The 26,954-nt window shown below is 45.2% G+C and overlaps 1 protein-coding gene across 3 annotated transcripts in view; it reads left to right on the top strand.

Annotated features, from left to right (window-relative positions):
* Positions 1-26,954, top strand: part of LOC116949693 (neuronal-specific septin-3-like) — a 209,394-nt gene that overhangs the window by 102,868 nt on the left and 79,572 nt on the right. Inside the window, exon 1 of one of the 3 annotated variants that reach the window (XM_032967279.2) lies at positions 8,024-11,077. The exons of the other annotated variants lie outside the window; for them this stretch is intronic. The gene's annotated coding sequence lies outside the window, so the exon portion shown is untranslated. Of the gene's footprint in view, positions 1-8,023; positions 11,078-26,954 lie in introns of those variants that run through there. 3 annotated transcript variants of the gene reach the window in all.

Here is a 26,954-nt window from a genome sequence, read left to right as displayed (position 1 = left end):
CATTACAAAGGCGTCCTTATTGTAATGGCCAAGCTGTGGTTGGGGGCAGTGATGGTTGTCTGGAATGGTAGCAGAAATGGGTACAACGTTGAAAAGAGAGAGAGACTGCATTCAAGTAAAACGTCGACGTGATTTCTCGGTTAAATGAGCATTGAGGGCAGTGCTCATCTTCTGGTTGCAGCCGTGAGCCAGTGGTGGAAATTCGACATTCTTATGGCATGGGCGAGTTACTCCAAAAGGCAACCGCTGTTAACTTCCCCACAAAGTGGCGCTCATTTTATCGACTCCCAGTGAGATGATGATGGGCTTAGTAACCCCCAACTAGGATTTTTGACTCGCAACATTTCCGATTTGCGAGCGGCTCGCTCTACCTCCTCTGTATTAGTTTGTAGGTTACGCGTGCCCCAGTAGAAGAGGAAATCGAGCTGCATATCTCTATTATTATTATTTAATTCCATAGGGCTCCACAAGAGAGCTAAATCATTTGTTAACAATTCTGAAACGGCATGCCAGCGTGTGTTCCTTGTAGGGCCCGTTATGAGGTCATGTAGGGATTTGCTTTTCTGCGGATCTGCCGCTTGGGTCTCGTGATGCGAGACCTCGTAAATAAGCAACGAGTGGTGGTTTTCGCGAATCCTCCGTGGGTGTTTTGTGAGCCTCTCCCCTCGGTGGTGTCAGCTACCGCCTGCTGAGGTTTAACGTGATCCCAAATGTAGTTTAATAAGGGTTCATGGGTGCAACCCTGTGGGGTTCGTGAGCCACCTGCAGAGTTTTCACGGAGCCCTTGTGCTGCGTTTGTGGCCTCATTTTGCTGGTTTCATGAACCCCTAAAGTGGTTTCACAGGCCACGCGTATATGGTAAATAAACGTATGTTGATGTTGAACTTCTTTCGCACCGTACGTAGCAGTCCATGCTGAGCAGAGGTGTGGGGGAAAGACAAAAAAACTAAACACGAAAAGCAGTTATATATTTATATGCTGCAATCCCATGGAATATCATAATTTATACTGGAGGAAGCTGATGAGCTATGAAGGTATTTTTTTCACAGATGTCCTGGAGTAAGAATATTGACAGTTGTCCCCCTAATTATAGAGTGATATAAGGTGTGTCTGTCTCATAGTCCACTCACCTGAAACTGAACTTCACAGAACAGTTCAGATAATCTCGCAATTAATTGCGAAGCGTCACTATGAAATGTGTGTGTGTGTGTCTCCATGCTTTCCATGTCTCCACACGGTGGCCGTGCACTGCGTCTTGAGATGCGTCTGCATTTAAACACGCTCTGAGTCCAAGTCGCTTTGGGAAACAATAAAGGCACAGTCCTCCAAGTCCCCGCTCATGCCACTGCTGGCGGCAGGGCCTCCACTCGAGGAAGCCCTACAGTTCACCTTTCGAGCGTATTTGGCATACGCTTCCCATGTTGGCCCTACGTCTTGCTAGAGACAGGAGCGCCCACACTTTACCCCACCTCACACGACCTGTCTGATTGGCTAACCGTGGCGCACCCATTCAAATTGCGAAGTAGGAACGGAGGTGGGGGAATTGCATAACATCTGGTCGAGCACCAATTGGGTCGAGGCTCAAAAGAAAGCCGTCCCTTGGTGTGGACCAATCAGTTTCAAGGTTCAATGCATTTATTACCATAGTATGTTTTTTGTTCACATTTTGACTGCAGGTATTGTGGTTAATGCAGACATGAATCCTTGTAAAAAGGCTTCAGTTTTGTTGCCAGAAAAAAAGGGGGAAAAACCCTAACATGGCACCATTGTTTCAAGACCCGCGACGGGAGATCACCGGTGACTTCTGGTTCGTTTTGTATTGCAATCATTCCTCTGCACAATTTCTAACGAGTAATAATTAACGGTGTGAGTATAAACACACTCTCTCGCCGTCATATCATCTGTGCTTTCAATCACTTTCTGGCGAGAATGGTGTATAGCCATTGAGAGCCGTGTGATTGATGCGAACACACGTGTGATAAATTACAGTAAAAAAACACACACACACGCACACATCACGCACACTCATATACACAAGATTCTTGTTGACTTCAAGTTAACATGCCCGCCTATGCGATTCAACATTGGGAAGTTGTGGAAAATCCACATTCCTATGGCAGGGACCAACACATAAAAGTTGCCTCTTGTTGACGGCAAATGGAATGATGCTCATTGTAATAACCCTGGTATCTCTGCAGGACAGCCATCTGCAGATTGATACTTATTTTGTCAACCCTCGATGTATGTTGAACTTCTTTCGCACCGTACGTAACCAACCCATGGTAATCGGAGGTACAGGGGAAGGAACAAACAAACTTATCACAAAAAGTGGTTCTAAAGAAATTAGTTTTCAAAGTAGATTTAAAAGTTCCTGGCTTATGGGCCAAATCAACAAAATCAACCCCGGACTGAGATGTAAACTTGTAACCTCCCTTGTTAGTTGAGTGTTGCACCACAGCGCCCCCTGGCCCGATGATGTTTGGTGAAATAATAATTCGCTCAGATATCTTCAGTCATGCTCAAAGCGGTTGTGAATTTGGAGCTCGCGGCCTGATCTCCCCAGTGTGTGCTCTGTGTGCTCGGAGCATACAAACTCCAAATTCGTTCATCTTACAGTCTTCCGTGTGGTGAGATTTGCATTTAATTTGCTGATATATACAAAATGTCACAAATCGATCAATCATCACCACCCGCGATCTATCCACTGTTTGATGAAGGCTTATCTACGAGTTATCGCCGTCTTTCGCTGTCTTGCGGTGCGAGAATCCGTCAAAGCTCCTTCCTGCACGTGAGCCAATTTGTGTGAAATATCATTCATCATCATCATCATCAGCAGCCGTGGTGTTGATTTTGATGACTGTGTGTTGTCTTGGTGTGGTCTGGGACTGTCTTTTACTGTTGTTTTGCTACCTTCCCAAGCTTTGGAATTGGTGTACTTACGCAATTTTAATCTATATACTTTATTTATTTAACGTATTTATGTTTAGTGATTTGCTCACCTTTCCTATGTATTGCACTCCTGTCGTTTTTGGCATTGCTTGTTGTTCTATTTTTCTGACCTGCCCCGACCAGACATCTGTGAAAAAGAGCTTAATAGCTCATCGGATTTCTCGAGGATAAATATTCTGATTCTGAAAGCCTGGCCAAGCCGCTGTCACCTCTAACGATACTGCGACGTAATGATCCGCGCAGCAGCACCTGCTCAGGAGCTCATTCCCATCACTCTGTATGAATTGCATGTACCACTGTGGCGAAATGTTAACTACCTCACCTGGCATACAGGAGGTCGTGGGTTAGATCCCTACCCTGACGCCTGCATATTTGGAATTTGCAGGTTCTCCCCGTGGTCGCGTGGATTGTTCTCCGGGTCCTCCGGTTTTACCCTCCACATTTAGAATCAATATGCGTTTCGAGTATTTGGCTGCTATTAATTTCCGGTTTGATAAACCACTTCGCCGAGCTCTCATTTGTGGCCCCCGTGTTATTTTCTATAGGGCTTGCCAGCCAATTCACTTTTGTCGAGCAGGTTACCGATGAGCTTGTGTTTTCCTGACACAAGCTAGCCAAGCTGTACGATGTAGCCAAGCTGTACAATGTAATTTTTGAAGCGCTTGCCCATAACTCAATATTCACTATTCGGTAACAATTTATATGGCAATTATATATATAAAAAAACTGTTCTGCAGCAAACATTTTGAAAACGGAATTTTTATCATGTACTATTGTGTATATCTCTTGTCGCTTATTTACGTATGCGCTATAAAGAAGGGTACTTTCCTGAAACGTTACCTATCATACATTTTTTTCCTCCTAAGTCCACGGTGTTATTTACGAATGTGTTACGTTTTTTGAACGATTTCCGAGTTACCGGTCAGGGCTCCTCGAATAGGGGCTCGCTCATAAGCGTGACTCGAGCAAAGCGCCCGAGCGAATGCCATGCCAGGAAATCAGCTCTCCGGATTGCGCTCAACAACAGTAGCGGGCGAGACTGCATTCGCTGTGCGGCGCGCAGACTCAAGCAACGAGAAGTGGACACATTCTCGGTGGCGCAGTGGCAAGTTGTCGTCTCCCTCGCCTGGTACGCAGGAGGGTCGTGGGTGTTCGACCCCGACCCTGACGATGCTATTTGTTTGTATGTTTGGAGTCCGCGCGTTCTCTCTCCCCATTGGTGGTCGCGTGCATTTTTGTCCGGATCCACCGTTTTTTTGTTTGTTTGCCCTCCACATTTAGAAACGTGCGTTTAGATTGTTTGGCCGCTGCTATAGATTCCCACTGGTGGATGATGTCCTGTAAGCCGCGTCAATGAGCTGTCCTGTGTGGCCAAGTCGCCTCTGAAAAAGAGATTTAACTGGTAAATAAAACAGTTATACATGCTAATTTCTCACATTAACATCATGCTAATCCATCACATTGACATAGCCACTTCCGTGCCCTCGTTTAGGAGGCCGCTCTCTTATCTTACAGTTGCATGTTAATTTATCACATTAACATCACTAACCCCGGCCACTTCTTTATGACCCTTGGGCTACACCCATTTCAAACCTTTAGAAAACAGTCTGCCTCAGCAGCAGACCATTGCTTTCCCACCTGATGATGGACGCTTGTGTTGCGCCCGAAACGTCGTGATTTATTTTAATTTTATACCTACGTGACTTTACCGAAAGAACCAAAGAGTATACAAACAGTTATAGTTTACTCTTTCGGTTTTTTCGGTAAAGTCACGTAGAAATAAGAAATTATAAAATTACATAATAGCATACGACGTTTCGATTGCAACGCAAGCAATCATCATCAGGCACAGAAGAGCTAAATTTAAGAGAGAGAGGAAACACAGAACCGTAGACATATATACAGACACCTAAGTAGAGGGAGATAACACAGAGACACAAAGAGAGACACAACGTATGGGACAGAGAGAGACAGGGTCTCTGTGCCGAGGCCTTAGCATGTAGGGGAGACAGAGAGAGATGGAGAAGCACACTAAATCGAACAAGATTTAGTAAAATTTTTGAAACAATATAATGCAACACAGAGGGTCGGTCAAAACACAATTGACGCATGGTCCGGTTGATTACGTTATTGCAAAGATTGCTAAATTATAAGTTAAGTGTGAAATTTGAGAGAGAGATAAGACACATATACGGAGGCACAAAGACAGACATACCAGTAGAGAGAGGAGAAGCAGAGACACAGAGAGGAATATAAAACAATACAGCGTAGATAGCCGGCCAACATAACAGTCAACACTATACCTGGCTGAATACGTTCCTCTAAGGATTGCTAAATTTAAGGGAGTGATAGAATACAGATCGCAGACGCATATATAGACATCCAGGCAGAGAGAGTTAGCACAGAGACATGCAGAGAGAGACACATATGGGACACAGTGAAACAGTGTCTCTGTGCTGAAGCCTTAAATAGAGGGAAGGGGGGGGGCGGGGACTGAGAGATAAAGGGATACAAATTAGCATGTACACAGGGACTGACTCGGAGAGAGACAAGACACATACACGGAGACACAAAGGCAGAATAACACTGCCCTGAGAGGATTTAAAAAATATATATATTATATATGTGTATAAAATATATAACAGGTGACATTTTGGATAATGGCCCTGCTAATAAGATGGCATATTTCACAAAATGCCATAGATTTAATTTAAATTGACTCGTGGCAACATGTTATTATCATGCCATTGCAACGTTTCTTAAACTCACAAAGTTTCAGATGATTAATTGTTCAGTGAATGTTATGTCTCGTGAATGTCCGACTGTCCTTCGAGCAGTAAAATGTTGCCACAATTGTTCATCATGTGACAACTCTCTTTGTTGAGCTGTGTCTGGTGGAGGAGGGTTATACGATACACATTTTACTCACCCAAACATTTTTCAATTTCAGAATCATAGTATTGGTCACGAAAGCCTGCACACGTTACATTTGCGTCGCGTGTGATTGCGCTCACACTTTTATTTGTTACTCAGTTTCATCAATTGGTTATTGCAGCACTTTGTGACGCTCAGAATCACGGAAATTATACGCTGCGTGCACACGGACCTTGACGTTGTTACAGAACGAAGTCAAATTCATTCGGTCTTGGCGGCTCATTCGTAGAGAAACCCCGTTACCCCATGACAAAGGCAATGCTACTGTTATCATGGATAAAATAGAATACAACAACAAAATTAAAGAATTACTCGACGATGGTAGTTATACAAAAATAAAAAGAGATCCCACCAACAGCCTCGTCACACAAACCAACAAAATAATTTCTGATTCAACCACATTAATTGATCAATCTAAACAGTTTTCGTTGAAACCTTCTGCTGCCAGGCCACCAAGATTATACGGCTTACCAAAAATACATAAAGTTGATACACCTCTTCGTCCCATAGTCTCTACTATCAGCTCCCCCACCTACAAACTAGCTCGTTTTTTGTCTGAAATCCTGCGTCCTTTCACTGGAAAGACCACCTCTGCGGTACAAAATTCTACTCACCTGGTATCAACAATCAAGGGTATTTCCCTGTCCCCAGACGACCTGCTTGTCAGTTTTGATGTAGTTTCCTTATTCACCAAGGTTCCTGTACCTGACACCATTGCAATCATTGAAGACTTGGTTCATCAAGGACTAAACACTGAGGTACCCCCCCTGGTGAGACACTGTTTAACCAATACATACTTCACTTGGAATGGAACTTTCTACAAACAAACTGAGGGCACCCCAATGGGCTCCCCCCTTTCTCCAGTTATAGCTAACATTTTCATGGAGAAATTTGAGACTGACGCCATCCAGACTGCCACTCTGCGCCCAACCTTATGGAAGAGGTACGTGGATGACACTTTTGTCATCTGGCCACATGGCCGGCCTGCTCTAGACAAATTCTTCGACCACATCAATTCCATACACCCAGCCATCAGATTTACCATGGAAGTCGAAATAGATGGCAAGATACCTTTTTTGGATGTCCTAATTAAAAAGAGACCTGATGGTTCAATGAGCCATTCTGTCTACAGGAAAGCTACCCATACGGATGCTTATCTGAAACCGGATTCCCACCACCATCCATCACAGAAGAATTCTCTCATCAAGACTCTGTATCATAGAGCCCAATGCATATCCGACCAGGAACACATAAGCAGTGAACTCAAGCACGTACACCAAGCTCTTAGGGCTAATGGTTACTCCGACTATACAATCCGCAAAGCTATCACTCAAACCATGAAGAAGAACCCTCTTGAGGAGCCTTTCAAAACCATCACTTTACCCTACATTGCTGGGATCACAAAAAAGATCTCCAAAATCTTGAATAAACACAAGATCCAGGTCCGTTTCAACACATTACATAAAATCCGTGATCTGGTTCCGTCTGTAAAAGATGTGATTCCGGACATACAATACCCTGGTGTCTACAAACTAAGTTGCCTCTGTGGTAGTAGTTACATTGGAGAAACCAAACGCCATATCTCGGACCGCATTCGTGAACATAAAGCAGACCTTAAACACGGTAGGACCAACACCTCGGCCGTAGCAGATCATTGTTCTAATTCAGTAGGCTCACATGCCATTGACTTTTCCAAGACGGAGGTTCTTTGTAAGCCATCTGGCTTCCATGAGAGATTCGTTCATGAGGCTATCCACATATACAAACACAGAGACAATTTCAACCGAGAAGATGGATTCTATCTTAGCAATCATTGGAAAGATTTGATAAATCATTTCAGTTCTTGATTGATTGTTCACGCTTACAGTGCCTTTCAGACAGCATACATAAAAACAAATTTCGTCTCCCCCCTCCTCTTTTCAAAAAATAGATGGACTAGTCCTGGCAAACTGCCATCGTTGCGCGTGACGCAAACGTTATTTTTTATATATATAAATAAATATGCCGTTTTCAAAATAAATTTATGCAAACCGACACACCTGATGATGACCGTTTGAGTTATGGTCGAAACGTCGTGAGAATTTTTTTTATTGTTTTATATATATTTTGTTATTTTGTTGTTTCTCTTCAACGTGACTTTACCGAAAAAACTAAGAATATCATTAAACCCTGTTCAAAATCACGAAACCAACCGCTTTTTTGATTAGCCATGCAGAACATGATACGGTAATTAAAGCAATTATATGTGTTTTTGTACGGGTGACTTTAGTTAAAACGCCATTATTTAAAATCAGAAATCCAGTAATAACAAGGAACAAATGGAATTATGAGCGCAAAGCAAAAGTGTCTAATCTGCTATTTTTACCTCTCCCCCCCCCCCCATCTGCAAAGCTTTTAGGTGAAATTGGAAACTATACATGATTTAGGTTATGTGTATGTGAGATCAGAGGGAAAAAAACACGATGAGGTTGATTTCACAATTTCTTGGTAAGGCGAAGAAAGCGTGAAGTTCACTGTGCCTGCAGTCTGCTGTATTGATTTCGCCATCAATTACGTGAATGTTTGAGTGGAATTTAAACCTCCTTGTGTTTTGAAAGTCCAGTGGGGAAAACCAAGTCGAGATGCAATTGAAAAGAATAAATAATGAACAGCTTAAGTGGGGCTTGATCGAGTTTTATTGACCGCTACATAAACTTGATTTATTTGTGTTTTGCTGCACTCAACATTAAGCTTATATATAATGTGCCTTTACAACGTGCCTGCTGTCGAAGCATATCAGGATTCTTTGCTAATTAAAACATTACAATGGATTGTAGGGTAGAAATTACGGCAAAGTGACAACATGCAGATTTAAAGAACCTCATTTAATTTTCAGCAAAAAGCATACGTGTCCGATAGGCTTATAAATAATGATTACAAAATTGGATCATAAAATCCAACACACTTTGCTCCAGGCTCACGATATACTACGTTTACAGGCGCAGTTATTTGGCAGCAACGATCATGGAAAAAAACATTGCGGGTTCGTGATGAACGGTGGTGGCTTGATGAGGCCTCTATCCAGCAGTGGATTGATCATGGCTGATGATGACAATGTTGAATAAATGTAATTATATTGTTCGGGATTGCTCCGTCAAATGAATACAATTTGCGTAACTTTTCTTCCCATTCCCAAAACTTTTTTGCTTCTCCTTGCTTATGTTCAAAGTCAACTTTCACACTGATGACCCTAACCCAGTGGCATGAATTCCATATTGCCATGGCAGAAACAAGTCTATCCTTAAAGTGACAACTGGTGACTCTCCACACAGGCTGATTCAGCATTTGCTTAGGTTTTTAACGAGAGAGTTTTTTTTCTCTCTCAAAACTTTTATCCGGATCGTGCTACCAGCGTGATGTCATGTCGAGTTGAAGAATCCATTCAGAACACCCGCGCACAGTTGTGAACACTCTCCATGTTAAAGAACAACGCCGCGGAAGTAGATACAACAGAACTACTTCTGACATCCGCTCAAATGACCTCTTATCCAAACAAAAGGGGGACGGATGGGCAAGCACTCTACCTCCCGACCTGCTATGAATTACAGTAATGTTTGTCGCGTGGTGGTCAAACATATTTGTCATTCGAGCAGCTGCAGTTTTGCCATATTAAATGAAACTCCAAATTGAATATGATGTGGTGAGTTTTTTTTGGTGTTGATGCAGTAATTAGTGACGGGGCTGAGATCGTCAACTCGCTACAATTGTAACCCCGGTTTAAACACGGGTGGCTGAAACCCAGGTTCCAAAGCAGAGGTCTCAGCGGTGCCAGCTCTGACCTCTAAGCCACCTCGAGCCAAGAGCTCGAGTTACAAGTTTCAGCGTTACTCATGGCTCTTTAGCAACGTTTATGGCTCCAAATGTGAGTGTAATGAATTATGTATGCGTGCCTTAAAAAAAAGCGCGTGCTCCATTTCCAGGAACACTGAGTTAGGCGTGTACACTATAGAAACTTGAATACACTTAGTGAGCGATGCACCACTATATACAGTATAAATATGTTGAATATCTATGGTAGATATATTGAAGATGAGTGTCCATTTAAAATGGAGACACTATTGAAAACATAGCACTTAATCACAGTTTATTATATCCCTTTACACAGCGGCTATGAATTTGTCAAACTATAAACTATTTTAAACTATAAACTATTTTTTATTATACCAGGTAAGACCCACGGAGCTCTGTAGCTCTTTTTCAGCAGCGACTGGGCCACAGATCATAGCTCAACGATGTGGCTTATCGTGTGGAAATGCCTAGCAGCCAAATACTCTAAACGCGTGATGTTGATTCTGGATGTGGAGGGTAAACCGGAGGACCCTGAGAAAAAAATCCACGCGACCACGGGGGGAGAAAGACATGCAAACTCCAAATATACTGGCGTCAGGGTTGGGACGGAACCCACGTCCTCCTGCATGCCAGGCGAGGTAGTTAACAGGCCCAGCCGACATAAGACGTTCAAATTAAAGTCGTCTTTCATGACATTAACGGCGTATTCACAAAGCAACAGCCGCAACAAAAACAATCTCCGGCTTAAGGCCGCGTCACATCCTCTTTCTCACAGTCACGGTCCTCCAGGGTCGGGGGGGAGAAATAATGACCGCAGTTAACTTTTTTTCCCCTCGCGATTTCAACAGAGATGCAGATAACCTCCGCCTTTTCCGACAGCAGCGTACGAACCGCCATTCTCTCTTGAGAAATCAATGCAAGGCACGCGTCCTTCCCCGTCGTGTAGTGACACGCAGCGACGACTTTCTGGTGGGTGTGATGCGTTCACTTAGAGAGAGAGAGAGGAACAAAAATATAATATATTATACACGTTCGGATTTTTTTTTTGTCAAGTGTCCCCAAATCTGTACCCCCGCCCTAAACCACATGTGTTGTGAGCTCGCCTTATCCCGTGGGTTGTTCATAATGAGGGTGATTCACTCTGTCACTTGGTTCCAGCTCTAGTGCAGGGCACACAGGAAGGCTTTCATTTCTAGCCGAGTCGCCCTGTGCGAAGGCAAACCTTGAGCTTGTGTGAGGGATTTCTGTGACGGCAGCAGTGGCAGCGGGCCTGGCCGAAGCTTTCTGAGCCCTTGCCCTCTTTTCTCAGCTGTCGCCTGCCACCGTTTCACGCGCTCAAGGGGAACTGCTTGAGTTTGCAAGGCGGGTGAGTTGAGCGTTTGCATTGTTTGTATGTCTGCAGGGTTATTGAGTGGTCAGCTTAGAACCAAAATGTCAGACGCGCTTAGTGCCACGTGTGTACAGTACTTGTGAATGGTTTTGTTTAGTTCGATTGCTGTTGTTCTTTATGTTCGAATTTTTTTTTGTAGTCGGCGAATGACTTTCATATTTTTTTCCGCTCACGATTTTTTTGTTTTCACCATGAACATTTCATTCTCAGCGAGCTTCTTTCCTGAGTTAACGTCGCGCGGTTACGGTTGAACTAATATTCCACCGGCGCAATACAATTCTGCCTCGGTGCGTGTTTAATATGAACCCGAGCTTTTGTCATTGTTGCCCCATGCTTCACGCTTACGTTCTGCAAGACCAAAACGCGTTGTTTAATCCGAGCAACTTCCTGCATGATCGTTTTTGCGTAAGAAAAAAAAAACACCCTTTAAAAAATACGAACCATTCTCGCGAACCCAACTGAGCTAATTCATTGTCGTTCCAACAAAAGCGCCCTCCTGTTTCCCCCAGTGCGAGATCCTTCACCGCATCGCTTCTCGTTTGAGCAGAAGCGAGCTTTGCCTGTCCGCATGTCTCCCGGACCTCGCCATCATAAATCTCGTTGGCCAATCAGCGGCGCCGCGAGTGAAAAACAGATGTGAAGCAGAGCTCTCCTGCAGAGAGCACGTCGGGAGCAGGGCCGTCTGTCGGCTCGGTTTGCTTCTTGGCGGACTCGCGCAGTCTTGCACGCACCCTGTTGCGCCAACCACACCGCCGTGGATTTATGCCGCAGTTGCTTCGGACGTGACTGTCATGCGCACATGGCTGTCAAGAGTATGGTTGGCAGTTTCTCTCTCTCTCAAAAAAATCATGTTTGTTTAAAGGATAGTTTATTTGATAGTTCACTTACAAAAAGAGTCAAAACGTCAGCGTGTACTTCGCCCGGTTGAAGGAGTTGGGCGGTCGGGTGGAGCTCACTTCTGATTGGGGCCCCCGAGCCAACAGGAGAAATTCCACGTTGCCGTGGCGGGAGCCAGTGCATCCGCAGGATAACCGCTGCTGACTTCCTTTCAGTTGTGAGTTCGCACAATACGATTGGATGTTGAATTATCTTAAGTATGGAATGTAAAAAAAAAAGTTATGAAGAAAATTATTTTCTATGAAAAACATATTTTTAACTTTGATTAATTGGATTTCATGGCCAGCTAGAAGCCTTTCCAACAACATTTCAGGATGCATTGTTTTGCAAGCGCCCTGTCACCAACATTCCATTCCTTGTACCTTATTTGTTTTTCTCCATGAAATATTAAGCAAAATAAATATCAGTAATCGCTCAATACCTTTGAGTTTTTCAAATGCGTTACTATTTTTTATGGCCACAGGCAAAGAATTTCCAGCCACTGCATTTGTACGCATGTATGCACTTGTGAGCATTGGCATGTTGGAACAGTTTGTACAGCCACGGTGGCGAGATGTTAAATACCTCGCCGGGGATGCAGGAAGTCGTGGGTTCAATCCCGACCCTGGCGCTTGTATATTTGGAGTTAGCATGTTCTCCCCGTGATCGTGGGGATTTTTCTCCGGGTCCTCCGGCTTTCTCCTCCACATTTAGAAACATTGCGTTTCGAGTATTTGGCTCTAATACATTTCCACATCATAAACCACTTCGTTGAGCCACCAATTTTGACCAGGTCACTTCTGCAAAAAGACTATATAGCTCAGTGGGCCTTACCTGGTAAAATAAAAACAAGTTTCAATATTTCGATTTAAAGCTTTCGTGACTGCAGGGATTCATATTCTTGCTTCTTTCGGTAAAGTCACGTAGAAGGGAAATAATAGCTCTGTTCTTCACCTGAGGACGGCTGCTTGCTTTGTGGCCGAAACGTCGTGAGAATTTAATTTGATTATGTTTATTTTTATTATTTTATTATTTCCCTTCTACGTGACTTTACCAAAAGAACCAAGAATAAGTTTCAATAGTTATTAATTTAGTTTATTTTGTACAGCCACACACTCACTTTCACATATGTCATAAGCCCTGATCTCTACATGTCCATTTGTTTATTGATAGACATCATAATAATCGAACAACTCTAATCATCAACATGAATTTTTGTTAAGGAGTCACAATAACCCAATGTAAAAGCTTAATGAAACATCAGCAACCAATGCTTGCTTTATACACGGCTGTGTGCTGCTGGTGTTGTTACAGCGCTTGACCCACAATTCGGAAGGTTAAAACCCCCTTTCAGGGCTCACCTCTCTCTGTCCATTACCTTTATAGGTTCAGTAAAATGAGTAACACTCCGTGTGGGAACTCCACGATGCATTTTCCAAGGAGAAAACGGACCGTAGTAGGAATGTGGACTTTTTTTTCAAACTTTGGCTTATCGCTGCTGCGAATGGCAAGGAACAAACCAAAATGTTTGTTTGAGCAGGAAGACATAAACAACTTATTTTGAGCATGTTATTTGTTTTGAAAGCAGCGTGTCATATGCCACAAAATATGGGTTACGTATTGCTTTATTTAGCAGACCAGTGATTGGTACGTAGGTGTTCCTGGTTGTGCTGCTGAGCTCTCTGCTGCATTTTCTGCTTGTGCCACATGTTGTATATCACAATGTCCGACGCTTCACTCCATCCACTAAAGTGGCTCCCTTTACATTGAACCATACGCTGGACTTCATAATATACAACACGTGGCACAGCATGAAAACACATTGGGGAACTGAATGTTAAGGTCCATCATATAAACCAGACTTGGGAGCCACCTTGGTGTAGAACCTAACGCACACCCGATCGGCAATCCAAGAGTACCTGGATCTGATTTACAGATAAGGATTTGAATTCTTGGCCAAATTATTTTGTACACTCTGATACTATATTTCACATTTCCTCTGCACGTTTATGATGCCACATTGGCACAATGCTCGTGGTGGTGGGGCCAAGTAGTAGGTAGCCCTAGCTCTTCGAACTCGTCCGATGCTACGGGAAGCAAGGGTCCGGCGAAACTCGGTGGCAGGGTCACTGGGCGGTGGTCTGCTTTGCTTTGCAAAATTCGGCTCACTGTTTAAAGGGGGGGGGGGGGGGGATGGCGAAGTAGCGGTGCGATCAACCGTGGGCAATCGTGCTGTGTTTGAATCTAGCTCTTGTTGTCCCGATGTGGAAAGGGCCACCACGTTTGAGGAGTCGTTTGTTGCCAGGGCGCGTTTGCCGTTGCCTTTGCCAAACGCAACAAAAAACAAACAAACAACCCAACCACGTTGACGACCTCAATAGTGGCCAGCAGACTTTGACCGTCCTTATCACTGCCACGCCAATCGCGAGTTCCATTAAACGTCGATTCCAAAGTCTCACTTTGCAGGCTTTGAAAACTGCACACTTTTGTATATTTTTTAAGAATCATCTCCAATTTGTTGATGGTGTTTCACCGGGGTTTTTTGTTTTTTGTTCGTCACACCACGCCGATGCAATTCGAGTTTAAATCTACGGTTACCATAAATTTGCGTTGCACAATTTCTGCCGAACTATCCGTATTTGTTCATAAACACTGAGCAGTTTGTACATTCAAAGGTGGGGGTTTGGGGAGGGGGGATGCTGTTGTCGGCTATCACTTGTATGCACACGCCGGTGTAAAATTTGGCAGCAAACGGTCGCAAAATCCTCCTTTAAACCCCGTTGCCCTTAATTGGAAATTTGTGCCACGCGCGAAATTCACGCTCCGAGGTGGGAGCAAGCCTGCACAGAGGGATCCCCGAGGTTCTGGCACTCGCGTCCTGTGCCCGTAAGTGACTGTGGTTTAGTTTGTGTTTGCCGTTCCATCCATTGTGTGTATAATTACATATATCTCGGTGACGCAAGCCTTGCTCTTTATTTGCGAAACTCTCCCGACACGTTTTTCGGGTCGGGCCGCGCGTTTGTTCGGCCTTTGAAGAGGCCTTGTCCGACAATTCGCTCGGGGGGGGGGGGGAGCGGGGGGGGGGAGCGGGGGGGGGGAGCGGGGGGGGGGAGCGGGGGGGGGGAGCGGGGGGGGGGAGCGGGGGGGGGGAGCGGGGGGGGGGAGCGGGGGGGGGAGCGGGGGGGGGAGCGGGGGGGGGGGGGAGCGGGGGGGGGGAGCGAGGGCTTATTTAGGAGCTGAATTGGGGTAGGTCGGGTGGAACTAAAGAAGCTCCCCCAGCACTCGGAACGAAACGTCGGACATCGTGCTGAACAGCACCGCGGTACGACCGGAAACGCGTCGGAGAGCCATGCAGCGCACCCGCGAAAACCCCTCCACGCGGTGACCTTAATGTGTACCTGCCAAAAGAGCCCCGTAGCGTTAGGGTGGTGTTTGGAGTGGTGACTGGTGTATTTCAAACCGTTCACCTTTGCGTTGCCATCTCTTTTCTGATCATGCTTTTTATTCTTCTGAAAATCCTTTGCGATGAATGTGATGCGCCTGTTACTGAACACATCCTGCGCAACTTAATCGAAGCGAATTTGCTTCCGTTGTGATTGTTTTGACATTCCATCTCAATGACCTTAACAATCCTTTGCAAAACTTGTCAAGGCCTCCATGAAGTTGACTCAGTCTGAAATGACTTGCAAAATGCTGCCCCCCGACCCTACTCTTTGTTTTTCTTGCTTACCAAAAAAAAGTTTATGGAATTTCTGATTCACTTCCATCGAAGCTATAGATATGAAGGTTATGCCATTCACTTCTGCTGGCAACACAAACGTCTTCATGGCAGGCATGATTGATAGGTCTTAAAAAAGTACAACTGTCGGCAACGATTGTAATGTTTAGCATGAATTCGTCTCGAGCGTGAGCAGAGTATTGTGGTATAGTTTGTGTTGGAAACTTTCGAGTTACGGGAAGGTTAAAAAAGAGTGGGTTGTTATGGATAAACTGTCCGCCATTGGCTCAGGGCCCCCAGTGGAGATGAGTGCCGCTCCATTGCTTATCTTACCAGAGCCATTTTCACTTTAGATTGACCAAGTCGTGAATGATCCATCATTCGCACCTCAGATTAGCGCAGTTGGCTACGTGCGGTGCGAAAGAAGGTCAACGTACATGCATCGATCAATCATAAACTATATTTTCACGTGACATCAACCCCCTTTATGAAGCCATATATGGCAAACAATTTCGGTTAACATGCAAATGTTTTCATCAGCATCATTGTTTGGATTATTGTCAAGCAAAGCCACGAATCTTCATGTTTTCCAGCAAAACGGATTGAACTTTACTGTTCTGAATCTCCCTTCCCTGCCACAGCAGCATGGCTGATTTAATGCCCTATAATTGCCATCTTTCATGTGTGCTTCCAGTGAGACCAAAACAAACCAGATAATCAGACTTTGGATTATAAACAGCCACGATGGGTCCCCAGAGGAGGGCCCTGTGCTTGAATTGGACTGAATTTTACAAAGTTGGGAACCATTGTAAATTAATGCCGCCCACTGGCTCGCATCTCAAGTGACTGGAGTAGGGCTTGTTTTTGTTTATGTGGCTCATGTTGTTCAGGTACAACAGAGCCAAATATTACGAACTTTTGAGCATTGATGACAAGAGGGAATTGTGCATCAATAACATTACTGTTTTTTGTTTATACGAATACATTTGAGCTAATTCTAGCTCAACCCATAAGTAGGCTACACATGTGGTACCTTGGGATGGTGGCTTGGGATGTAGAAATGTTTTTTGTTACCAAATATTGGGGGAAACAGTGATGCAGTACTCTGGCTGTCGCCTCACGAGGATGGTTGTAATTACTGGCGAAACGTCGTAATCGAATTGGAAATGTTGCGGGTTTACTCTCCAAGACACCGGTGTACTGAACTAGTAACGAATTGACATGTTTTGTTTACGTTACAAACCTTACTAATTAGCTATGTTGGGTGGTGGCGAGTTTAACGACACATTTACATTTACGCGATCTGACCGAAAAACCTCTATTATGGAGTGGTGCACTAGTTAGTGCACTGCGATATGAACCCAGTGACCTGCATTTGACTGTCATTCACAGTTTTGGGCCCTCCATTCACCACCTTGCATTGATTGGCGTGATGATGTAGAGTCAAACAGCATGGGTAGGGCCTATTCCTGTGACTCGAGAAGGAGCTGGGGAAAGTGAGCACAACCTGCTGAGCTCTAATTCAAATCAAAGGTGGTCCGCAACTGCAGTGGATATTCCACATTCCTATAACAGGGACCAGTCATCCAATGCGATTACCACTTTTGACTCCCTACAATGTGGTATTAATTGTATTGACCCCAGAGAGATGATGGCCTTGAGTTCACCCCCAACAGAAATACAAAAAGCGCAACCTTCCGGTTATGAGTTTGACATTCCGCCAACGGCACCATCCGTCCAACGGATAGACTGATCCCGTCCATGACAATGTGGAATTGTGGGCCCGAGGACTGACAATTTGAGATTGGGCCCCGTCTCGCTGCTGATGTGAGCACAGGGACATATTCTGGATTTTAGAGACGATCGGTTGCTATACGGAAAGGGGGGCCACGTGTGGGTCCGCAAGGTCTGGGATTGCTCATGGCAGGACAGGGAGAAAATGACCGTGGAGTTGGGGTTTTTTGAAAAGTCTTTGCTGGAGAGAGTTGGGTGTGTGGCAGGGTGTGGCTTGCGAATGGAGGAGAGGACGGGCAGGAATGGGCATGGTGAGAAGGGCTGGGTAATGTGTTGCGGTTGTGGCGGGCAAAAGCAATTAAAACAGTCTTTAATTTTTGTTGTGTGTATCTGGCACAATTGACGAGCGTGTGTGCGCCTGGTGCGAGATAGGGCTTCGGCGAGTGTGGCGCGATATGTAACCGGACCACCCAGTGCCGCGGATGTTGATAACAAAGGGGACAAAAGCGGCCCGTGTAAACACAGCACAGATGCCTCTTAACTCAACACTGTGTGTGGATGCCTCTTTATTTTCACTTGTCAACGTTTCCTCCACATGTACGGGAGAGTGTGGCACGCGTTTTTTTTGTGTGGGGTAGCCTGTAATCACGTTTAACATCGGCTTTAATGTAAACCTTGCACAGGTCCCTGTTTCCAAAGCGCATTGTGACTTTTCAAAAATACATCGGTCTCGGTAGGGATTACTGAACATCGTGAATGCATTACGGAGTGATTTTATTGTTAGGAAGGGTGTGGGGGCGTGAAACGGTGACATGGTGCTTAGTGCAGTGCGCTATGAACCCAGTGAGCTGAGTTCAATTCCTGGCCATGGCCAACATTAAGTGGCGAGTTACAGCTAAACCGGCCTTAGCCTGACGCCAATTCAGCATCTCTCACGGGCTATCGTAGTGAAGCAAGGTCGAACAACGATCATGACCAACAACACATCGTGAGGAGGCCTTCATCTCATGGTGGATTAACAAAGGGCTGTACATTATTATTATTGTGATATTTATTGTACGGATTTATATTAAGCACTGTGTTTAAGAGATGTATTGGCAGACCATGTAATGGCCAGCTTAGCACAGTGGTCAGAGCGATCAACTTCCAATTGCAAGGTTGCGAGTTCATATGGGGGGTTGGCTCGGCCCATCAAATCTTCACAACCTCGCGAGAAAACGGCCCCCTACCATGGGTGATGCGAAATGCCCACCACTGGCTCAAGTCTGGCAGAACCTTCCAAAGAGGTGTCACGGTATACTTTAAAAAAAACATATAGATAATCTCTTTTTAATTAGCTGTCATTTTTAAAAGCCACCATATATTTTTGGACAAATGTCACGTCACGATAATTTGTTTTGCAGCACTTAGACACATGTCGGGGAATAACCCCCCCCCCCCCTCCAAACGTCGCATGAAAGAATCAGGATGGGAAGAATCAGAAGTTTTTTGTTGTTATCAGAGTAAATAATCCATTGAACGATGCGACTCTTTTTCAAGCGTGACTCGGCCAGGAGACAGACAGCGAGCGTTACCAATTTATAAATGAACACGATATAAAATAGAATATAAAAAAACATGAAAAAACAATTTAAAACCAAATTATCTTATGAAACGATTATATTTGTATCGTTTCGACCTCAATAAACGTCCGTTTCAAATGGAGTACGGGAGATGGCAGAACGGTGATCCCCGGAGAAGACACCAAAGCGTGTTTGAATCTTAAATCAACCTTTACTTTCATGGTTGCTTCCTTTATATATCTCGACACACCCCGCCTCGACAAGTGTGTCGACCAACTGCAGGTGGCATTTAAAGAACAAAAAAACACCCGGTCCATTCGACACGCCCTCTCACTGCTCGAAGAAGAAAATAAACCCAACGTCTTGGGGCTGTCACGCCCACCCCCCGGTAAAACGAAGCGATGCCTTCTCCATCGGGCATTCTGACAGTCTGTAATTGCGAGCGAAGGTCAGTTTGAATGAGACCTTCTTGGCTAGAGTGCCTGCATTGAAGGTGACGCATGAAGAATGAGCACGGGTTTATTTATTTATTTACCGAGCTCATGAGATTGAAGCCTTTTTTTATTGTTGTTGTTGTTGTTGCAATTTCAGGTTGGCAATTCACCAATAAACCTGCACTGACCAGCATGGTGAAGTACGGTCAAACAAAATCCTCATGACTGACAAATGCTGAGTGTGGAGGCCTTCATCCAGCAGTGGATTGATAGAGGCTGTACATTTACTATTTTAAGCATGGTGCTCATCATTAGGCATGGGACAATTCACACCACCTCACAAATACATGTATTGTCAGAATTCAACGCCTCGCGATTCGATTCAAGAATCTTTATACTTTTTTTTTCTCAATCGTAATGGTGTACGCAGTATCTCTCTCAATAATAAGAATCGATAAATGTTGCACCCACGGGTCGATCCATGTGTCATGCGTTTAGGTTATCAATTTACATCGATCAATCGACGTGCCCTGGCGATCGCCCCCATATACGCTTATAAAATAACACTGTTACAATCGCAAGCAACCAATGCGATGGGCCCATCCCTACTGCTCGCTGCCAGTGGCGACCGCTGAACAGAGGGAACAGTGATTTATTGCACTCGCGCGGGCCAGGTAGGCGTTTACAGGAAGCGCACATTGTCAAGAAGGGTGCGGCGTGACCGACGGCCGCTAATGTCGTGGCTAGCCCGAACAAGTACGGCTTTTCCTACCCTGCTGCAGCTTTGTTCAAGGCATTGGAAACTGGGATTGAAAACTGTGAACGGTAAATTTTTGGCGCGCGCTTCTCAGCAGACCGAGTAATCGGTCAGCAGTATCGTTTCCACGTTCAATTGCTCGTAAAAAAAAACTCACGCACAATCTGTGCACCTTTTTTTTCCCGTGTTTTGGGTTATGCTGACCTCTCCACACTGTGATGATGTGTCTGGCAGAGAGGCATCGTACCACAGTGCTTGACTACCAGTTTTAAACGTTCTCGGGGTCGACCGAATCCCATGCGTTGTCCTCTCCGGGCCGTCGGTAAAATAGCTAACCGCTTTTTGGCATGACAGCAGTGGTTGTCCTGTGGATGAATGGTGTGGTCTTTGCCATAGGAATGTGGAATTTATGACACTGGCACAGGGCTCCCAATAGAAATGAACGCCACTGCATGTGCTTGGCAATGTAGTTTCATTATGTTTCGGTTTACATCCCACAGCCTAAGTATATCCAGTATATAAGAGCATTATATACACCTCTCATTGAAACCACGGGTCTATTTTTCAAGGGAGACTTGCGTGACCCTAAAAAAACACTTTCACAGCCAACCAATGTAATTGTACCATGTGAAGAATAAAAAAAAAACACAACCATTGAATCCAAATACACTGGTCATTAATAAACCCAATAAACACACCCGATTCCGGTATACAAATAAAACAGGCAAAATTGAGAATGTGCAATCAAAAAAATCTAATAAAGTATAAGAACAGAACATTTTGTATTCCTTATATAACCTGGAGTTGAAATAACACATGAAACATTGCAATGGCGACCAGGGAAAAAAGTAGAAAGCTAAATGCTGAAAAGTTTGTGTAAATACATTAGAACTAGGTCGCACTTCAAATTTAAACGAGGTAGCAATCGTAAGACGTCTTTATTTTCATCACGGAACACTGGTGGTCCTGAGAACCCAGTACCCTAATTTGAACATTGGTCATCGCCCACTCCACATGGTGAGAGATATTCCCAGGCCGCCTGACTTCGGGAACGGCAAGCGGCTGAACCAGAACAGTTTCCTACTGCTCTCGGACAGAGTTCCCGATGTGGTTTAAACTCCCCCCCCGCACACCCCTGCAGACGCACGACCTTCTAAATTGTAAACACATTTCGTTGTGCTTTGAGGAGGCTCGGTGGGATGAATTTCGTTTATAATTTCGCAAACCAAACAGGGTGCGTGCGTGCGCGCTCGAGAAAACGTTCCCACTGAGATTTATCTGCTGAGCTCCGAGCCGCCATGGCACAGTGCTGATTTTTATTTTGTAAAATGTTCCGCTTGCATGATAAATCGCTAGGCCCGGCTTACATATTTATTGCGCGTCCTAAAAGGTCGTACTTTTCAATTTAGAATGATGTTTTTAAAAACGATTTGGCGGAGTTGGTCCGCTTTGCCGTGCGGCGAGCCAGGGCCACCCCTGTGTTTGATTCCAGGCCACAGCTCACATTAGTGGCACACGAGATCTGAAATAATATCCGAACTGGCCCTAAGGCCTCCTAGACATCACCCCCCCCCCTCCCCTCCATTATCATTATTATTCCCATCGACTGAGCTTAGTGATGTGTACTGCCGGAGCAAGTACAATAATCGACTCCGCTTAAGAGTACTACACGGTCATATTTGTGAGGTCCGCTGGCCATAGCGGAGCTTTTTCATCTTTTACACTTACCACAACGATGCAGATTCATTGAGAGATCGTTGTCGTGAATGCGTTCGGAGCCATAAATGAGCAAAAAGTGGACAGTGCTCACCACCTGTTGGTCGCCCTGAACCCTGTCGTGGAAATTCCACATTCGCATGGAGTGGGGCTGAGTCGTGTGTGTGTCGGATAGACCGATATACTTTACTGCCCTTAAAGTGTATATGGTGTGGGGGGGGGGCACTGAGTCAACAATCGGACGCAAATTTGAACTCGCTGCGGGAGTCAAACGCTCTGATGAGTCCTCCCTGACCACGTACATTGTGCAAAAAAATGGCATGCGATAAAACGTAAATAAGGAGCAATGTAACTTTGTGGGGGGGGGGGGTGGAGCTTGTTTTAGCGGTCGCCAGGCTGACGGTTACTGGAGTCGTCCTCGCCTTCAGGGTCAGCTGGAGGGTTAAGTAAATAGTTGGTGGGCTCTTATTACGTCAGTGCCAGCTGTCTGGGAAAGCTGGGGGTGTTTTCGTTGTTGGACCCCCCCCCCCCCCACCGTTTCCTTCCCAGGGCCCGGTGCCCCCCCCCACCCCACTTCCACCCCCCCTCCACTCCCGACTCCGCCGCAGAGGATCGACAGGCACACTCCGCCCCGAGCGACACGCCAGGGCGCGGCGTTTCCCGTGCATCTGTTGGCAACGATGATGTCGGTGGCGATTGAATGGCCGTGTCGACATCGGGTACAGCCTGCTGCACTTGTGCCGATCATTATAGCACCAAGGTGGCTTTCTTTCAAGTTTTTTTTTCTTAGCAGCCCCTCTACCCCGTTGCACGATGGTTTGGCAGCGTGGGGTTGCAGCTCCAGGATAAATAAAGATGCTGATTCTGACTGTGGCAAGGACGTGATGTTGACATTTTAAAATGTGTACAGTTTTTATTTATCAGTGGTTGCCCACTGCTACACGTGAAAGAGCCAGCGCAGGAGATCCCTGGGTTTGATCTTCCACGAAGCTCATGGTTTATCGAAACCGCATCCACTGCACAAACCGTGGCAGATGCGGATACCTGATGCACAAACGGAAAATAAATAAAAACAACTCTTCAGTGGTTTGCCACTGTGGTCATCCAGAAGAGACCGTACAACAGAACGAAGCAATGCCTGATTCACGAATACAAAGGAGACATTACAGTGATAACACCCCGCTGCTCCTAACACGGCTGTCTGGCTTGACCACCTGAATGCGAAGTTGTAGTTGTTGCTCTGCCATCTACATCAGCCGTACGTAAAAAGGAGTGGTTCTCCTTTGGAGACACTGGCCACTGCCATAAGTTATTTGGAATTTCCACTATGGGCAAATGTTCATTGTTTTTAGATCAAAATTGCCCTATGCTCATTTGAGTGATGGAAATTGGACTTTGTAGCTCTGATCATCTGTATTTCCCTCTAGCAAAGGTAATTGTATAGGTTACCAAATTCCCAACCCGACCAAAGACTTAGAATGTAATGCTGTACAATTGTTCATAAAGTGAACATTCTACATAATTTATCCTAAAAAAATAATTGCCCAAGAAGCCCAACGTTTTCAGATTCGGTGAATTTTTTTTCCCTGGATGATAATAATGCATGATGCAATATTATTATTTTCCAGATGGTCCCCACATCCAATGCATTTTTTCACCAATACATGTTCGAATGTGAGTCATGTATGCGTTTACATGCAACATTGTGGCTGTGCGGTCCCATCCAAGAATACAAAAAAAATGCACTCTATCATCGTAGTATTTATTCTCTTCTCCTCATGTGTATGTAGGGCAATGCGTTCAGCATGTTCAAGTCATATCTGCATTTGAGCTAACGATATGCATGTCGCTCTCTCGTGACGGCATTGGTTGTCTTTAAGGTGAAAGGAAAAAACACGTAAGAGGTGGGGCCTCTGTAAGAAGGCTACAGTCTCCCACCCAATAGAATAAAAGATCATTCATCATGATATTCTTTAATATTATAAAATAACAATAACTGTGCAGCTGCGTACATGACACGCAGTTGATAACTCATGAATGAGAAGACTTGGTTCCGCTTAAGTCATACACTTCCACATGATGAGCCACTTCCTATAGCTATCGTTTGTGATAGCCAAGTCGTTTCTGCAAAAAGAGCCATATAGCTCAGACGGCCTTACCTAGCAAATTAAAAAATAGTTGAGTTTCAATCAACATGCGAACTTGCAAAAAAATCAATCAATCGCCAATGGCTCATCACACCCTATCTAGGGGACCATCTCACAGCCACCACCCAAATTGATCTCCCTCGACTTTATTTTACGACTGCCTAAATAATCCTGAATATTTTACGAAGAAGACCAGTTGACTGAAAAGTCGAGCTTGATTTAATATAAACGGTGACAGTATAAAACGAACACGTGTTATAATACTTTAAATTAATCTGTTGATATTTTATATATGCGTGCAGATGCCCACTGAAGCAGCAACTTGATAAAGTGACTCACAGCTGAGCTGTTGACAAGCAACATAAGGGTCCCGTGCCGTCTTACTGTTGGCGATAGGCATACGGGGACTCTGAAGCAAACGCTTCGTACCCCAGTGGCCCTAGAGCCACGATAAAAGTACGGGTTAACCAAAATGTCTCGTCGAATTCTAATCTTCATAAACATAGGCAAGCACATTGACTTAAAATTCAAGTTCATCTCTCTCAATCGACAACCTGTCTGTATCTCTCTCCTCTCATCTGACGCCACCACGTCTCTGTCTCGTCTGCATCTCTCGTCTCAGCGATCTTTTGCCTTCGCAATCTCTTGTCTACATATCTTCTGAGTTTATGCATCTGAGAAGAAAAAAAACAAAATTCTGCTTAGGACACCCAATTGATGCCAAGCGCCGCCACTGCACGGGACACTGAGAAGATACCGACCGTGGGTCCCATCCCTGTTTCTCAAGCGGAACGCACGGAGTCCCGGGCCGCTCGCGAGCTGCCAGATATCTGACGCACGCGCGAGAGAAGTCACCTCGCCGCCACTGCCGCCACCGCAGTCTTCTAAACCACCCCCCAACAAAATAAATAAACACCATCTTTGTTGCGAGAGCACATCGTCGGGTGTGTCCCGCTTTGATTGACTCAAACTAAACGGCCGTTTCACCACGTTGCCAAGGGGGGCTTGCTGTGGTGAACAAAAAAGGGAAAAAGCCACATGAAACAGAAGCAGAAACATCCACTCGTGTACGCGAAAACACAAACAATTATAACATATAGCCAGCTCGCAGCCTGTCGAACAGAGCACAGGCCAGGTGCGTGTGATGCGTATGTTGGGGTGACAAATTTACAAGTTTCCGGGCATTTCGAGGTAGTCACGAGAGGAGCCGCTCCAAAGATTTGCGTGGAGTACTTCTCGGGAAAGGCAAAGAAAAGGGCGGTCGATCGTTGAGTGAAAGGGCGGTGGATTTCGGAGAGTTGCGAAGGAATGATGAGCCGAGAGCGTGCTGCTGTTAACAAACCCCGCAAACCGGTCTGACAGACGCATTCCAGGCAGATGCAGGTACCACGTCGCCTGTTCACACCACGGGAGAGCCCCCCTTGTTGTGGACGAATCGGGCGGCGTGTGAGGCTACTGGCCGTCTCTTGGAGTTTGGATTTCAGTGAACCCTAGCTCGTTTCCAGATCACTGCGCTGGACAAAAAAGCAGCGGAGATGCGTGCGGCTATGTCCTGGGATTTGTATTTCCCTTTCTCAAGATATCGACCGTGCGTTCTGGGAGGCGTCACAGCCACGTGGTCAAAGCAGTCCCCCTTCTGAATGTATTTCACAGTTGAAGCCCTGTTTCCCATACAACCGCACCTCCCATTGTTTGCGGTTTGGCTGCGTATGGTGCGAAAGAAGTTCAGCATACATGCAGACCCACAGTTATTTGTTTGCGTGGGATTGGAAAATCGGATCCTCGATAGTACGGCTGTTAAAGATCCTGTGGCAAGCATTGGAAAGTCTCCCATCGTGAGCTGTCGTCAGATCGCAACGTTTCTAACTTACGTGCAGCTCAACTGCGAACCCAAAACTCTCGTTGTGTAACTGCAGCTATAAAGGTACTCCTTGCAAAATAAATTGATGCAGTCTCAATGGTCTTTACATTGTGAACTGAATTGCTTTTTTGAGTCATATTGATTGATTTAGTTGGTGCTGGGAGCAGTTACTCATGATTTAGCTTTTTCCCCTGCTCTGAGGGGTCCGTAGTCTATTTGTCAATTGCCCTAAGCTATAATTAATTGTATTTCACAAACACTGACCGTGAGTAAATGCAGACGTGCTTCTCCAAGTGGAAAGAGGCTCTTCAAAGTAACAAAAAGCAAAGGGGCAATAATTTACGCATGGCAAACAAAGTGCATGCGCTGGTTTGTGTAGCTATGATTTCCAAACAGCATCGTAGTTCGAATGATGCAGTGTTTTTTTTTAAAACCAAACGTTAATTCCATCAATTACAGGAGTCATGAAAAATACATCGAGGCTCAAATAGCACAAGAACAATAACGTGTGAGAAGCAGGAAGCAAAATAAAAAGTGACCCATTCTTATCCATCCCATTCCTAACTCACATGATGAATATTGGCCTGCTGGGAAAGCCCACTCGACCTCCACATATTTTTACGTGAACAAATCATATAAATGTTGGGCTGGCAAACGACCAGAATGATTCCCAGCTACAAGATGAACACTCGAGAGGAGGAGAAATGAAACGGAGATGATTTAGAGCCAACATCTAAAACCTGCGCATGCATCGTGGCGGGGTGAGATAGAGGGCATGAGTAGTTTTTGTTTGCCAAATGCAGGGTTTCTCTCTTTGAGGATTAACTGCTGGTTGAGCCTTTGGGAGGGCGTGGAGGGAGGTGCATGCCTGTAGTGCGGAACCTTTGAGGTGGGGTTGGTGGGTCACAGAGGGATCATCGCGTGCGAGGGCACCCACCAGCCGGGAAAAAGAAGCATGCCTGCAGATGGCAGTACAGCAGGTCGGCTGTTTACACTTTTTGTTGCATGCCTTTTGAAATGTTAAGCTACAGATAAGTTTCGATTTAAA

This window comes from Petromyzon marinus, chromosome 37 (assembly GCF_048934315.1).
Source record: "Petromyzon marinus isolate PM22_M1 ecotype Great Lakes invasive population chromosome 37, UKy_Petmar_22M1.pri1.0, whole genome shotgun sequence".
Taxonomy (NCBI): Eukaryota; Metazoa; Chordata; class Hyperoartia; order Petromyzontiformes; family Petromyzontidae; genus Petromyzon; species Petromyzon marinus.
Note: the sequence above shows the minus strand (reverse complement) of the source record. Positions and strands in the feature narration are given on the sequence as shown.